The following is a 13,588-nucleotide window of genomic DNA, read 5'->3' as shown; positions in this document are numbered from 1 at the left end:
AAGTTGTGTTCAAAATCTCACGGAGATTACTCGATCATTAAATATCCATAATCCCAACATAAGCCCAAGCAAAATAACGATGACTGATTTTCAGAAACTGACAAGTTGCTTCTATGCAATGAGAGGACAAGTTTAGCATTACACTATTAAACTTTAAACATTATCTTATATATAGTGTAGTTCCACATTGAAATTCAAATATATTCGATATATATAAGACATGCCCAAACATATTGTAATGCAAACCTTCAAATCTTATAAAACTGCTTAGATGTGCATAGATGAACTATATAATATATTAATTTAATTATCATTCTTTATCCATGTCCATTCAAACTTTAATATTTGATGTATATCACATGCCAAGTGTTGTTGCAATGAATTACCAAGCTCGATCTTAGCACACATATATATCACACATACACCATATATCACTAACCTTTAAAACCATGATCCAAACCTCCACACACACACACACATATATGAGATAGTACGACCAAATTATTATATAGCACATGAAACATTTGGTTAAATATACAGATATATAGTCATGTGTATCAAACCTTATACATGTTATACCTCCAACTCTTAGATACCATAAAATTATTTGTGTAACTGGGGTAACATATTCTGATGTGCAATCTTGTTTATGTCATCAAAAACAAGTATTGTCTTCAAAGCCGCAATGGATTCTCTTTAGGAGAGGGTCCCACCTACTAGGTCAATCTTAAAAAAAATAGTTGTTAGGGGAGTATTAGTTATGGATAACGCAATGGTTTGGAGAAGTTAACTAATGTTGACAAACGTAAACACACTTTTCCATATCCACTTCAATAGAGATGTGGGAAAATGAAAACATTATGTCCCTTGGTTCAAATTTGTCAATATGTTTGCAAAAGGTGTTTCCTATGCAATGTATGATGATCTTGTTCCAACAATGTATCAAGGGATGCAACAAATCAACCCACATTGGAACCATAAAAGGAATGTCATTTTTAAGGTTGAAATAAGAACTCATTTATTGAGATATATTCCTCTAGTTCCTTAAAAATGGGGTCCACTTCTAAAGATTAAAGCCATATCTTCCTTGTCTAAAAGCAAATGGCATAAAACCCCGAGTCACAAAAATAATGAGTTAACTTTCCCTTGATTAAAACTTGTTGCAATTATTTTCAATCAAGATTGTCATTACTCTTTGATGGGAAGACTCTGGTAAAATACCCACTCAACCCTAATTAGCTAAATTTAGAGCCATTTAACAAGAGGTATTTGAAGGAAAAGAAACCTCTTGAATCTCATTCATTTTTACTTTTTATTTTTTGACAAAACTAGAAGGTGGAGCTACAATTTATGTAACATACCTACTTATAAAGCTCATGTATTTACATGAGTGAAAATATTATTAGTTTAATATATATTTAATTGTTTCCATCAAGAATCAATTAGAAGTAAAACAAAGTCTTGATAACTTTCACTCTAAAAGAAGGGCAGACTACTGATCAAAAGGGATTTTTATTGACTCATGTTACTCTATATACTTTCATTATATTGATTGTTTTGGTGCACATTGTCATACATAGTGAGTCTGTCTTCCTATGATACTTATTCATCATGTTCATTCAATGGATGCAATCAACCATAAATGGATGGATGAATGGATCCACCAATCACTAAAATAATGAGAAGAAGTCGAGTGAAAAAAGTCTCTGTACCCATCCTTCATAAGGAAAATCTCAGTTATGGAATCTGTTTTTATACAAGCTAACAACTAATTATGGAGAGTGAAAAGTTTTGACCATTCTATAGAAGGAACCTGTAGATTCTCTCGAGGAGAGTTGAGGGAAAAGCTACCATGAGAATTGATTTAGATGGGATTTTGACTGATGAGTGGAAACCTCACTGTATATTGAGGGTTTGTTCCATCGAATTGTGTTTTCTTTTCTTTGTAAAGTAAGTTTCTTTTGTAGTCGTCATACATAAAGATGGGGCATGAAACTAAGTGTATTAAGATCTATTTTCCTTGTTTTGTCTAGACGTTTGTGGTTTTTACTATATGGCCTGCATTAGAACTTGTTATTTTTACTATCGATGGTGACCCTCTTGGAAGGCTCCCATGGATTCTTATGCACAGAGAAATAAGTTGTGGTAGTTTTATTTTAATTCTTTTATAGTTATAGCTCACATAAAAAGGGTGAAATATTACAATTATGGACATTGAATAATCATGCTCTCACTTAGTTCATTCATGGAAAAAGGCACATGCCTTTAGATAAACACTTTCCTCAAGAAATTAGATCGAGGTCCATAGATTAGTACAATATTCTCGACCTTTAATCGATGCATATTTCATTATTTATATTGTGTTTTGAGCTTGATGATAAATGTGTTTAGTTTATTAATATTTAAAATGGGTATGTAGTTTGACTAACATTTTGAGCCCATAAATAACATCTATTATGACCGTTTTCTTTATGAAAGAACATGTGCTTATATGCACAAAGATAAATAGTTGTTGGGCTATATTTCTTTCAGAAAAGAATATACATTTGCATGCACAACAATAATATCTATTGTGTTAGCCTTTTTTAAGAAAGAATATGCATTTACATGTACAAGAATAATATTTATTGTGCTAGCTTCTTTTGGAAAAGATTATGTATTGTGCGTAAGAATGTTAGCTTCTTTTGGAAAAGATTATGTATTTTTGCGTAAGAATGTTAGCTTATTTTGGAGATGATTATGTATTTGTGTGTAAGAATAATAGTTATCGTGTTAGGTTATTTTGGAAAATAATACGTAATTGTATGCACAAAGATAAAAGTTGAGAGGATATTTTCTTTTGGATAAAGTTTATGTAATTACACGCATAAAGATCATAGCTTATGTGTTAGTTTCCTTTATAAGAATATGGGTAGTTGTGGTGGTTTTCTTTGAAGAAGAATGTGTTATTGTGCAAAGGAAATAATAGTTAATGTGGTGTTATCTTTGAAATATTTTCCTCTTCTTGTGCGAATAGATGGTGATAACCATATATATTCTTTAAAATATTACCGTGTTCTTGTGGGTAAAAGTAGAATGTAACTATTCCCTTTCTAATGATACACATGAAGTAGGGACAAGTGAGCATGCCTTGGTAATATTTATGTATTTTACCTTATGCATGTGAGTTATGGATGAACTGACATGTGTCATAACCATACATGTGTAAAGATAAATAGACATGTTTTGGTAGTTATGTACTTTTAATTAATGCATGTGCAGTGTTAATAAAGAGACATGTCTCAATACTTTGTATGTGTTTTAATTATGTACATGAAAAGATGTTTGAGGAATATATAGTAAAGACTTATTATTTGGGCTTCATAAATATTTTATAATCATGATGTCAGAGCGGCTAATAGTAATAATTGCAGGAAAGGACTGTGTCTTATGTGAAGGATGGATTATGTTTAACATTATGGGAGACAATGAAATAATGGTCCATGCAAATTGAGGAAATGTGAACTGTAAGATAAACCATAGAAGGGAACAACCAGGTCACAAAGACATAATGTTCGAGGAATTGCAGGGTAAATGATATCATGATTAATGTAATAGCTTTTAGCTAATTATGTTGAATTTAAGATGATATTTATCTATAATATTTTTAACAATGGTCAAGGGATGGACTCCCTTAAAATGATACAAATTTATGTAGACACGAAATGAAATACAAATTCAAATAGAAACACAGATCTACAATGAAAACAAAACTTCAATTCATTAATAAAAAAATACTGAGACTATTTACATGCAAAATGGAAATAAACGAGCTCGGGCAATGGTATATTATCTCTAAGAAGAGATGTGGTGGTTGCATGCCTCTAAACTGTGTTACAATGAGGCTCAAAGGCCTTTCTATCATTGAAAAACAAGGCAAAACCCTAAACATAAAAAACCCTAACCCTAGGAGATGAATCACCAAAAGTTTGTGTGCCCTGTTGGGGTTAGTTGGTATATCAACTTCTTGGGTTGTAACTTTGGCATATGATATTCATTTGATGCATGTGATACCTCATTGGAAATATATATCCAAAGAATACAAATTTTGATTAAAATGCCCTGCCACACCCTATGTGTTTGTCTGTTTTCCAAAAAATGTCGTGTAGGGCCTCAAAATGACTTAGGAAGTTCATGACCTGAAAAACTGCCAAAAATAGTAAATTGTGCTACAATTAAGGAAACTGAAAGAAACAGTGTTGGGTTCCAAGTGTAATAGGTGTGTGGCCACCAATATCCACTTGAATCAATCCCCCCATTAGGAAGCAATGGTCCGTAATGCATTTAGTGCCTCCATGAGATGGGAAAAATTTTGTTAAACTTGGTCCCTGGTGAGCCACTTGTTGTAGTATAAGAGTTGACCATATTTGACAACCCAATATAGTTGGATCTTCTATTGGGAAGTGTTCTTGATTTGTGTGTCATGATCTGATCATTTGTGGCTTGTTCCATGCAATTTGGTTTAGCTTTGTTGGTGTTAGTTGTTCAACAATGTTTGGTGTGTCCAACAATTGTGGAAAGTATAGTTGAAGGCGATCCACATTGAACATTTGGTATAGGCCAAGGAATAGGGGAATGATAAGCTTGAAAGCATTATCTCCCACAACATTGGTGATGGTGTAAGGTCCATATTAGAGTGGCCAGAGCTTTCGATGGGCTCCGACAAGGCATTCTTTTTGCAAATGAAACCAAAATTTGTCACCCACCTAAAACTTATGTGGCACCCAATCTTGACCATGTTGTTGTTTGTACTTAATATTAGATTTATCCAAGATGTTGTGAACCCACTAGCGGATATGCTAGATGCGTTCAATAAACCTATTTGTGTTATCAACCTCAGAGTGTACATGTGAAGATTCTACCTGTGTAGTCACATGAGGCATGGAAAAATCAATCATACACAAGGGTTAAAACCCCAAACCCACTTGAAAGGGGTTGCATCTTGTCAAGCTATGGAGAGATCTATTATAGTTGTGTTTCACATAGGGAAGGATCTCATCCCATGTCTATCGATGCTTGGAGTTATACATGTGTAGTATGTACACGATCATTATGTTGACGACCTCTATCTGGCCATTAGTTTAAGAATGGAATGAAATTGACTTGGTGAGCTTGGTGTCCAATAATGACTAGAGGATTGACCAAAATGTGCTTAGGAACCTACTATTTCAATATGATATAATGGTCTACAAGATCCCAAATTTTACCCATACTCGTTCAAAGAAGAGTTTAGCAATGTCCTCTGTTGTGATACTCTTCTTGCAGGCTATTAATATAGTCAGCGTAAAAAATATATCCATGACCACTGGTGAGCACCATTATTGCAGCAATAATGCTGCAACTCCTGGGATGCCTACTTTACTCTTATCAACCTGGTAGTTCATAAAAAACTTGGAAGCGATGGTGTTGTATGCACAAGTACTAGTTCTTACTGCAAGTTGTCACTTGGTCAGCCGGCGCAAGTTCACTAGGAGCTCAAGCCAACTTCTATGAATTCCAGAATAAGCTCTAAATGTGATGAAAGGAAAGAAAGATAGATGGTACTCTAACTGCAGAAAGGAAGACTGAAATGTAAAGCAAATCAAGGAAATCCTAGTTAACCAACTAATTCTACTTTTGTAGAAAGCATTATGAAAATAATGAAGAGAAAGCCATTATCTACTCAATGAAGTAAACAACATCTAACTAAGCTATTTCTGGAAGGAAATGAGAAAAAAACATCTTTTTGGATTTTTATGTATTTTTGTGTGAATTTGTCATGCATGTAATTTATTTGTTTGTGAATGTGGCAGTGAATAGGTGGCAATGGAGTGCGGTTTTTGGATGTGAGAGGATGTAGGATGGTGTGGATGGGTCCTAGGAGGACTCAGGTGGCCTTCTGGAGGCTTTTCCCAAACTCGGCCTTCAAAAGAAAGCCTACAGGAAAATTTACAGGAGGACACAAGGGATCTATAGGAGGTCTACAAGAGGATGCTGAGAGCAGTTTTGAGGGTTTTGAAGGTGTAAGAGTGGGTGGAAAAGGTAGATGAAGGTTGGGATTATGTGTTAGGGCACCTAGGGTCTACCAAGGATCACTAGGAGAGGGAAAGATAATTGGGAGAGAGGAAGAAATCCTATGGAAAAATGCAAAAAACTAAGGCAAATTTGAGGTGAACTTTGGGCAACTTGTAGGGCATGGATCAGGGAGAGAATGTGATAGATAATAGGATGTCCTACTGTAAGAAGAGATCTGATGAAAAATAATTAACAGTCAACCAATGAGATCATGCAAGCAAGGAAATGAGTACGTAAAAAAATAAAATTTTGCATCAAGCTAGTATAAATTATGAGCTATGGAAGTAAATGTTGAAAAATGCTATAAGGAGAGAAAGCATGGAAGAATACTTATTGTAAAGATAGAAATGAGCATGGTGGAAGAGATCTAAAGCAAAGCATTAACCTTCTAACAAACTGCAAACACTAGAAATCCTATGGAGAAGGAAAATCTGTGTTTTTGGGGCAACAAGAGGGTCTTTGCCTCAATTCATGGTCCCAAAGGGAGGAAAAGAGGCCAAGGCATTGTTGCTATCCTTTTGAATCTTCTTTCTATCACTGCTTAGCCTACTAGAGAAAACACAAATGGAAACAACCTTCTAAATCACCAAAAGCAACCTATTCATAACCAAGGAAGAAATTCATCTAACAACAAATAATCCATAAGCTGAAACAAAGCATATAAATACAAACAAGAGGAGTTTGGCTACTTGGATTGGGCCCTAACTCAAGAGCTTCAGCCCTCTGAGGTAACACAATGCTAGCTCAAAAAGGATCTCATCTTTATTATCAAAATAGTAATAGGATTACATGAAACCGTCACCAAAAGTAAGCTTGAAGTTGAGTAGAATTTTACAATAGCAAAAGTACAACAAAAATCCGACAAGAAATTCCACAAAAAGTTCGACCCTAGTGAGGCCCTAGGCCTCTCTACTTATACAACTGAAGTTCCCATCAACTTCCTTAAAATCAGGGAGGCTTGGCTCCCAAAACTCGAGATAAGCATAAGTTATTCTCCACTTGCTCGGCTGCCTCCTAATGCATTGATTTGGTTGTTTGTACTCAGAGCTGCATGAAGGGGAATTTGAAGTGGGGAGTAATAAATGAGGGGGATTTCCTCCTATAAATCCTCTCCTTTGTCCACTTCGAATTATTGTTTCCAATTGTCCATTGATTTTTTTACTTTGTCTTCAAAATTCAACAAAAATATGCATTAAACACATATTAGACCTCATGGCATCAAACTCAACTCACTCCATAAGCATAAATATAATCAAGAAAACATGCAATAAGCTAAGAGAATGGTTGATTTAACTATGTTAGGAGGAAAAATGAGCCCATATAATTACCCATTTATGGGGCTCATCATCACCCCCCTACTGAAGGTGTTGTTCATCCTCTGAGAAACTTAGTCCATCTCCTCATCTTTGATCGCCCTGGTGGCCTCTCTAGCATCCCAAGCTTCTGATGTTGTTTCCTCTTCCTTGTCATAGAAGTCTGCTTTTTTGTCTATCTCTTCCCACTGCCTCTGCTCTTCTTCTTCAGTTCTCCCTTCTATCATGCCTAACAGCAGTGGTGGACTCAGTTTGAGGCCAATCCAATTGACCTGCAGCCTCTGCATTGAGTGATTGTACATTGGCACTCTCCTTAGTGCCTCCTTCATCCTCATTAGAGAATGATATTCCTTGATCTTCAGACTGTGTGGTAAGGTGCTCCATCTCCTCATACATGCATGCACACAATCATCTCCAAGTAACCTTTCCATGTCCTCAAAATGTGCAATGGCATGTGCTTGATCACTTATATATCTAGGGGAAATTTGAGGATTGTTTGCAAGCATTTGGTGTGTGTTGATGGGAGCCATGGGATCTGATGGCTCAGCTCTGATCATTAGTGGCTCATTCTACTCTCTGATCATCAACCTTTTTACTTAAGTTGCCCTTAACTCCTCATGGTTCATCCATGAAGTCATGGCCATTAGTTTTAGGTCCCTTAGCCTAGCGTTGGGGTCCCACACATTCATGTCTGTGAGGGCCATATTATGCAGGTAAAATTCTGCCATTTTTTTCCTTATCTTCTGTTGTGCTTTGGTCACACAGGTCCATATATTGTCTGTAATATTGAAAAGGAATTGTGACTCTTTGTGCCAAAGTCTTTATTTGACACTGTAGCCATTGGTCCTTGAGGTATAATCCATAGGATTTTTTTGGTGTTCTACAGTGCAGTGCCTCCATGGATAAGCTAGCCATACATGCCAGCTGGGTTTCTTTCTCCTTTAGCTACCTTCTTAGGAATTCATTTTCAGTTTGGAGTTGGCTTCTTGCAATTACCTTCCTATGTCTGACAACACTTAACTCCCTGCCCATTTCTCTAAGCTTGTTCTCCATGTGGCCAACATCCTCAACTCCCTTGGATTTGACTATTTGCATCCACCTATGTGTTCTTATTCTTTTCTTTTCTAATTCAAAGAATAGTGGGATTGCAAATGTTTGTGGAATTATCCTTCCTCCTTCAAGGAGATGGTAATAGGAGGCAAGGCTGGGTTGGGGATCAGTTTCTTGTGGCTCTGTAACTTCTTCCTTCCCCTTTGGTTGCTCTTCCATTATTTTCTCAAGCTGTTGGGTCTCCTGTAGCCTTGACAGTGTCTCCTATAGAACTGTCGGTGCCTCCTGTAGGACTGTTTTTGGGTCCTGTATTTGCACTTTTTCCTTCCAGGTAGAAGATCTAGGAGTCCCTCTTTCATATGTGATAGGGGTTTTAGAGGGAGATTCTTCCCCTTTGACAGTGGGTGAATCTTCAATTGTAATGGGCACTGTTGAAGATGGCTGGAGTTTTCCTATTTTTATCCTTGTGCTTTTCCTGGCCATGAAATACATTGGGGTCTGCCTCTTCCTCTTTTGTTTGGTTTAATTGGTGTGCTAAGGGAAGTGAGAGGAGCTGCTGCCTCTCTCTCTCGGGTCTCAGGGGACACTTCTATCTTTTCTCCTCCTTTCTCCTCCTTCTGTCTCTTTCTCTATCTCTGTGTGCTCTGTTTCTTTAGCTTTTTCCTCCTCTCTTTTGCTTTATTCCTTCTTCCCTTCTTGCTCCTCTAAATCACTAGTTTCTTTACCTTCTCCCTCTTGTTGTTCTTCCTCCTCACTACAAGTAGGGCTAATATCATAGGTCAGGGCCTTTATGTCATCTTCAGCATTCATGTTTTGGAAAATTTCCCATGCTATGGGGATTGTAAATGTATGGAGGGCCTCTTCCACTAAAATTTGATTAACCCATGGTGAGCTAGCTGGTTTGGATTTCCTGCTTTTACTTTAGTACTAGATTCAATGAGGGACTGCAGGAGGAAGTAGGGGATGCTGAGTTTCTGGGGTGTTGCAGTGTCCATGCCATACCTCAGCTCATGAAGGATTCTAAAATGGTAGCCATAGACTATGCTATACCTCCCCTCACAGGAAATATATTTGATGATTTGGTAACTAACCTCATCCCAAGGGTAGGGTATGCTTGTCCTTCTAATGCCATTTTTATCTTCTACAAGATGTTCATTGTTTTGGAAGAACTTTTTCTTGGCAGCCTGTCCAATTGGTTTTCCATCTTTGCTCCAAGGTAATCCAAGAGGAAGGGTGGTAACCCTACTGATAAATTCTAGGGTTATTTCCATGGAAAGACCTCTAAAAGTGACAGTGGCATGGGTTCTTGAGTGAGGGACTAAAGAAAGGGCAAATTCCTGCGCAATTTCCTCATCAAACCCTCATAATTTCTCAAAAAAGATCATCCAATTTTCCCTTGTGAATATGGCTACTACTTGGGGATGTTCATGGAGCCTGGTTGAATTAGTGACCTCCTTCCTCATGAATCCTCCTGTCATTGTTATTATACCCCTTTTGAACACCAAATGTAGAGATGGAGACAAGAATTTTGAAGAAAACAGAGGAAAACTGTGTTTTTTTTTAAAACAGGCATAATTTTTTTATGTAATTCCTATTCTTTCATGGACTCAATTCCTCCTTAAAATGATATCGTTTCTTGTATATGCTAATAATCAAGGTGGGTATGCATGGAACCTACCTCCTCAAGCCAGAAATCGAGAAAAAAACCCATGTTTTCTCAAAAACAGCTCACTGCCCCTCCTGTAGAACTGCTTGTAGGTGCTCCTGTAGAACCTGTAAGTGCTTCTGTAGACAACACTGAGATCAGGAGGATAAGTGAGATCGATGGAAAACAATGGTTTCAAGGCTGTGGGGTGACAAGGATTTTGCTGTAGCTAAGTTTACGAGGAGAGAATGAGGGAAAAGGTGGTGAGAGTGCTCGAGGAGGAGTACTTATTACTTCTTTTAGATATTTCTGGTGATGGGGGTGAGCTAGCGAAAATGTACGTTGGCCATATTTGGACCGTTGGTCCCCACCTGCCTTGTCATCATGGTTCCTTCCCGCAATCACCTCTCATTATTACATTGAATTTTTCATACCCTCCACTACCTGTCCTTGGTATATTTCTTTGAGTTGACTATGCGCACGTGTGGGTGACATCTTCGGATGAGTGCAGTCAACTAGATGAAGGTGGCCAAGTTAACTGGCCACCTTTTCCTCGTTCAACCTCAACCATCTCATTTTCTCATGCATATCTTTCAATTACACAAATGCAAACAGAGGAGCGGGTTAGTCACTTACTTGTGAGTCGAATGTATGTGTTGTGAGGTATTTTGGCTCCTTTTACTGTTGCATGCTTGTATTTCCTTTGTTGCATGCTATCTGCTTTCTGATGTGTGGCTGTTTGCCTTGTGTAGGTTTCCTCTAGCTAGATCTAAGCTTCAGATGTCTCCTTCAATCCTCATGGCTGCACTTCTTTTACTGTTGTAGCTTGATTTTAATGGGATCAGCTGCTACAGGAATTCCTACAGGAGCTTCTGTCGCTGTTTCTCCCTTTGAAATTTAAGCTTATTTCTATGCTGGGAGTTGTGACGATGATGCTAGAGATGTAGATGGAGATGGAGAGATACTAGGTAAGCTGCAAGTGAGATTTGAGGTGCTGCTTCCTCTCTTATTTTTGTCTTTTTTTTTTCCTTTTACTGAAACTGGTTTTCTGTGTTTTTCTGTGACAGGAAGGAAAAAAATGATGATGATGATGTGATATGTTGGGTGTCAAGCCTGATTTTTTTCTGAATTCAAAAGTTTTCAGTCGGATGTATACCCCAGGAAGATTGTACACCCCTCCATACAGGGGGACGGGGGCCAGCGGTCCACCGGTGGGGGTTCAAGGGCAAGGCCCCCGAAGCTAAAAAAAAATGTAAAATTGCCTTGTAAAATGTTGTAATTTCGTAGTCAATCTAGGCCATTCATTAGGCAAAGATCTGACGATAGAAGTTATGTTTAATTTAGGGTTTTTTTCCCTAGAAGGCAACCCCTCCCTATATATGAGGGAATTGTATTGCATCTATGTATATCTATATTCTTAGTGAGGAAGAGAGAGGAGATTGAGAGCGAAGAGGGAGCTACAACGAATCTTCTCTAGCTTGTATCTCTTCAGTTTGCTGGATAATATAAAAAGAAGGACTGGCTGTTTCTCCATGGACGTAGCCCAAACTGGGTGAACCACGTATATCTGTGTCTCTCTTGTTTTATGTGTTTTCTGTGTTTATTGTTTCTGCAATATTTTATGTGTTCCATTGCTTTGTAATATATAATTTTCTAACTACTGGTATCGGAGCCGAAGGTCTATTTGGCTGATAAACTTGCAAGAGGGAAGGGTTCCTAGTTCGAGTGGTAGCAATGGCGGAAGATAGTAGGTTTAGGGTCAAAAAATTCAACGGCCAAAACTACTAGCTGTGGAAGATGCAGATGGAAGATTATCTGTATCAGATAGATCTGTACCTACCATTGAGCGGAAATACAAAGAAGTCGACGAGTATGATAGACACAGAATGGAATATTCTCGACAGAAAGGCACTTGGAACAATGCAGTTGTGCCTAGCGGCGTCGATAGCGTTTAATATTTCAAAGGAAACGACAACAGAGGGTTTAATGTCGACATTGGCGAAACTATATGAAAAACCCTCGGCCTCAAATAAGGTATTTCTTATAAAACGTTTATTTAATATGAAGATGTTAGAAGGTGGATCTGTTGCAGACCATTTAAATGAATTTAATACAGTTACTAGTTAGTTAAGTTCTGTAGGGGTAACTTTTGATGATGAAGTTAGGGCCTTGTTATTTCTGTGCTCGTTGCCAGAAATTTGGAATGGTTTAGTTATGGCCATTAGTAACTTTGTCTTTGGATCTAGTACTTTAAAGATTGATGATGTTTTCGGTGTAATCCTTAGCGAGAAAATGCGACGGAAAAGCTCCGGTGAGACATCAGGTAATGCTTTGACTGCAGAGACTAGGGGAAGAAAAATGGAAAGAGGAAAGAGCCCAAGATATCGCATTAAGGCAAGAAAAGGCATATCCAAGTCCAGATCAGGGATAGTGTGCTGGAAATGTGGGAAGAAAGGACACCTAAAGAAAGATTGCAAGTCTCGGAAGGGAAAAGAAGGAGATGCACAACAAGAAACTAATCATGAAGTGAATGTAATAGGTGATGTGTTGCAAGATGTTTTGATTCTTTCATTAGAAAATATTATTGATGCCTGGGTGGTAGATTCAGGGGCCTAATTCCATGCCACACCTGATAGGAAACATTTTTATGATTATTTTCAAGGAGATTTTGGACAGGTTCAATTGGGTGATGAAATAGTTTGTAAAAATGTTGGAATGGGTACAGTTTTCATAAAACAAAAAAATGGAAATCAGTGGCTATTGAAGGAGGTAAGGCATGTTCCAGATCTGAAGAAAAATCTAATTTCAATAGGGTAGTTGGGAAGTGAAGGTTACGTAACTAATTTCACAGATAAAACCTGGAAAGTCACTAAAGGATCCCTGGTAATAGTGAAAGGAGGAAAGATTGGTACATTGTATTTATGCAATCGTATTTCTAATTCTGTTAATGCTTTAACCTCTACAGGAGAAGATACGTCATTATGGCATCATAGGCTCAGGCACATGGGTCAGAAGGGGATGCAGATTCTTCACTCAAGAAATTTGTTGCCAGGTTTGAAGCATGTTGATTTGAAATTATGTGAGAATTGTGTTTACGGAAAACAGAAGAGAGTCAGATTCCTTAGAGTTGGGAAAGAAAAGAAGAGCAAAAAATTAGATCTTGTGAATACAAATGTATGGGGACCTACTCAGGTATCATCTCTTGGTGTCTCTCGTTATTAAGTTACTTTTATTGATGATGCAACCAGAAAAACCTAGATTTATTGTATTCGAAATAAATATGATGTATTTGATACTTTTAAGAAATGGAAATCTTTGGTTGAAATGAGACAGGAAAAAAGTTGAAGCGTCTCAGATCAGACAATGGAGGTGAATATTGCAGCAAAGAGTTTGATAGGTACTGTTCAGAGAATGGAATTCATAGAGAGAAGACAGTTCCAGGAACACCACAACAAAATGGTGTGTCAGAAAGGATGAATAGGGCAAT

The sequence above is a fragment of the Pinus tabuliformis genome, chromosome X, assembly GCF_031772625.1.
Source record: "Pinus tabuliformis cultivar Carrire ecotype Pingquan chromosome X, CPIR1, whole genome shotgun sequence".
In the NCBI taxonomy this organism is placed as follows: domain Eukaryota; kingdom Viridiplantae; phylum Streptophyta; class Pinopsida; order Pinales; family Pinaceae; genus Pinus; species Pinus tabuliformis.
This window is presented reverse-complemented; position numbering follows the sequence as displayed.